This window comes from Numenius arquata, chromosome 24 (assembly GCF_964106895.1).
Source record: "Numenius arquata chromosome 24, bNumArq3.hap1.1, whole genome shotgun sequence".
In the NCBI taxonomy this organism is placed as follows: Eukaryota; Metazoa; Chordata; class Aves; order Charadriiformes; family Scolopacidae; genus Numenius; species Numenius arquata.
The window spans coordinates 7,226,005-7,229,987 of NC_133599.1; positions in this window are offsets into that span (position 1 = coordinate 7,226,005).

Here is a 3,983-nt window from a genome sequence, read left to right on the forward strand (position 1 = left end):
TGAAGGTGCCTCTGTGTCTTCCTGGGCTGGGGAAGGCTGCAGAGTTGGAAAAGGTACAGAGACAGAACATGTATACCATGAAGATGCTGTTTTCTCATATGGTGTTTTTCCTGTTCAGACAAAGTCCCAAAGGGGGACAAGGCCCAACAGGCTGTTGAGAGGCTTTTCCTACACAAGTCCTTCTCTGTTCCTGGTGACCAGCTCCCAGGCTCTGTAGCAGGGCTGTCCAACCAGCAAAGTCCATACTGCTCTGAGAAATACATGCTTAGGGCTTTCTCCTGCTGCTCAGGCACCAGCAGAGCCCAGAGGGCTGAGCGTGTAGAGTCTGGAGCTGCAAGGCGTCCCAGGACAGTGCCTGAGGAGCTGCTAATTCAGGGACAATGCCAGGAGCCCTCCTCTCTGATGGCAACATGCAGCAGAGGTGCCCACCCTGCAGTGCGCTGGCTCAGGGCCCTGCTCCGCGAGCCCTGAGGTGCCCTGTTCCCCACGTTGAGGTGCTGGGTGCGATGCCCGGGGAGGCACAGAAACCCTCCACATGCAGAAACACTCCGTGTGCCTGCTTGGCTCATCCCAGAGGCTGGATTTTGGGATGTAAAGTTTACTCACAGGGGAGCAGGACAGTTTTATGGTACATCCTGGGGATGAAAGGCTCTCTCCCTGGGCTATGCATTGAGGGAATTTGACCTCCTGGCACTAGAAGCCTCCCATTTCCCATGGCTGTTGTCGCCCACCCGGAGAAGGAGCTGACCCTGATGAGGGCTTGTACAGCGGCGCGTCCTCCCCACACGCCGGCCTGCTCGGCACAGGGAGGGTCCGGCACACACGACGGCATAAAGAGCTCATTGTTCCCAGATGGAAATGATCATCCCAGTGACCTGGAAACACAGAGCAGCTCTGTCAGCAAAGCTATAGGGTTTCAAAGGCTGAGATCAAAGGCCCCCAGGGTCGGACTCTGCCAGGCCTTCAGAGACACCTGTAATAAAAGGCACCTCCTTCTAATTATTCTCATTTTGCCTGTGACAGCCACCGGGGCCGTGGGGCTCGGCGCTTGCCGAGGAAGCAGCAGCAGCGGCAGGGACATCATCCCCGCTGTGAGGGGCACAGACAAAGGGCCATTGTGCAGGGAAGGGCAGGCGCGGGGAGCTTTGGCAGAGCAATGCTTGCCCCACTCTGCCTGCTGTGAGCCCCGGCCGTGGTCCTTGGCCTCCCCTGCCTCCCACCATCCCTGGCCAGGCACCCTCCTCTGCCCCCAGCATGTCCCCCCTGCGCTTTGGGGCCACACAGCTGAGCAAGGTGGAGCAGCCAGGGCCATGCTGGACCGGTGACCAGTGGGGACCTGACTTCTCCTGGCATGACCTGGCAGCCCCAGCACTGAGCACTGGGAACCTGCTCTGCTCCCTCTGCAGGACCCTAAAATTTCTCCTACAGGCAGCTCCCCAGACTGCTTTCCTCAGCCTCTTATCTCCTGGACTTCAGACCCCACCGTCATTATCTGCAGACACACCTCATGCACACAGCTATCAGCCTGTAAACACTATATTTCTCTGTCTGCATTAAATTGGCAGAGGCGGCCCTGGAAATGCCAGTGCTCTTATGCAACCAGGCCACGCTCCCCGGGGCCGCATCTCTCTGGCCTGGGTCAGCATGGCTCCTGGCATGGCGGGGATGCCAAGTCCCCTTGGCTGGTACCTACAGGGTAGATCAGGGAGGGATGAGAAGATATTTCAGGCTCCCTTTTGAGAGGTGTAAATGGCTTCCAAAGTCCAAGGCCAGGGACCAACCTGCCTGTGGGTCCAGCAGAGAGCAAAGCCCATCACGGCACATAGGTGATGAACAGGGTGTGTTCTCAGTAGGTTGGGTTCAGTGGGTGTTAAGAGGAAAACTAGGACTGTCTCTGACCTTAGACATCATATGAGAAATTAGCATGGCTCCCCAGCAAATTGTCATGCTAATTATAGGAGGAGGAGGTGATTTACATCAGAGGCTCCTACAGCCAAGGGTCAGCCAGGTCCTGGACTGATGTGGGGCCAGCTCTGACTGTGGGCTGCAGGTTCCTGAGGAGCTGCGTGTGCATGGTCCCAGCACAACCCTTTTCAGGTCAAATGGGCATCTCCCAGGTGCTGCTGCCTTGGTGAAGGCAGCCCAGGCAGGCAGGCCCTAGAGAGCTCACGCACAAGGCCAGGACAACACACATCAATCCCAGAGGGGGAAATGAGAGCCCACCACTGCTGCCCCTGATTTGAACCTGGCTCATCCTTCCCTGGGCAGCGCTGGGGAGACACTTCAACCTTTCCCTTCCCTCTTCTCCACTGGTGCAGCCAAAAGGGGCTGAGAATGGACGGGGCCAGGCAGGCATCACCCTGGCCCCTCTGGCTGCAGGTGTGACACCAACATGGGACATGTCTGGGCCTTAGGGAAGAGGGCAGGGTGCTGCATACGGGGTGGGGGGATGTTGCAGGTGGGTCACAGGGTCAGTCCCCCGCAGCGGGACTGGCCAGCCCAGGTTCTGCTCCTCAGGACAGTGCTTGATGGCAAATTTAGCTTGATGGCACCAACAATCCTCCTGCTGGGAACTGTCCCTGGGTCCTCAGGAGCCACCAATCTCTCTCCTTGAGACCTTGGTCCACCTGGCTGACATGGCACAGTTGTAAATCTGCGCTCTGTGAACATGGCTTGGGGCCGAACCGGGGAACACTGCGGGGGCTGTGGCAGCCGGAGCCCCGGAGCTGAGGTCTGCCATGCCACAGGTTGTCCAGCTCTCCTCTTGGGACAAGGGGCCTGTGGGCTGTGCTCAGAGCTGTCTCAGGGAAAGGGTGAGGGGTTAGCAGGGGCCTGGGGTGTCATCAGCTCCGGCTGTGCCCTGGGAACCCCTCAAATGCCACTCATGGCTGCGGGAGGCTGCAGAGCCGTGCCAGCTTCTGTTTGCCCTCATTTCTGATTCTTCCGGCACAGCCGTGTTTGCCTTCACATGGCACCCGGCGCTGAGCAAACAGCACGTGGGGAGAGACGAGCAGCTGGCAGGGAGAGCCAGCGCTGGCTGTGTCCCCACTGCCACCTCCCTGTCCTCCCCCCTTTTGCAGGCTTTGCAATAAAAATGCAGATCCAGTTTGAGCTGGGAGGCTGTAGGGTGGGGAGACCTGGCAAGCCATGGCTGCTGGAGCGAGAAGGGTTGTTGTGGGGAATGGGAGAGATTCAGCAGTCTTGCTTTCAGGGGCAAACCGATCTGCTTTACCCCGTGGATGCTGTCACCCCTATATGATGGTGGTGGTGATGACACAAGAATTTCTACATAGGAAAGGCAATGTGCCACGACAGGGTGGATGCTGGGAGGGGGGTGCACTCTGTGTCCGTAGCAGTCTAGCCATGAGTTCTGAACCTGTATCATCCCTCCTCTGCACTATTGTTGTCCCAGGGACAAGGTCTCAGTCATGGCATGGCTCTGAACTCTTCTTTTTGCTGTTAGGGTTTGTTATCACCTGTTCAGTGGCCTGAGCCATGGCTAGCTAGGGCTCATAGCCAGAAGAGCTCACAAGCACCCCACGACCTGAGCCCTTGTCCCTGGTGCCGCAGGCTCAGCCAGAAACAGACTCTTCAGGCTTCCCCCAGGCAAGTCCCTACGGGGAAATTGCACTGACCAAATGGATGGGCTGGTTTGCACTGATTCCTCCAAGTCCAGAAGAATAACGCAAAGACATCTACAGACCAAAGTCTGCTGACAATAGAACAAAACCACTCCATTCTCAGTCTGGGGTGAATTCAAGGCAGTAAAGTTATACTGGTTGGTGCTGGTGTCTTTTCTCAGCAGAAATGGGACAGCTGATGTGCTCATTTGTGTCACCTGTGAGCCGGTTTAAGCCAAACTGGAAAAAGCCAGTGGTATATCAGCAAAGAACAAACAGCCCAGATCTGTGCTTGGAGAATGACCCTTAGGGTTACGTGAGCTCATCAGCTCCACACAGGAGGGGTCCCACTCAACATACAGT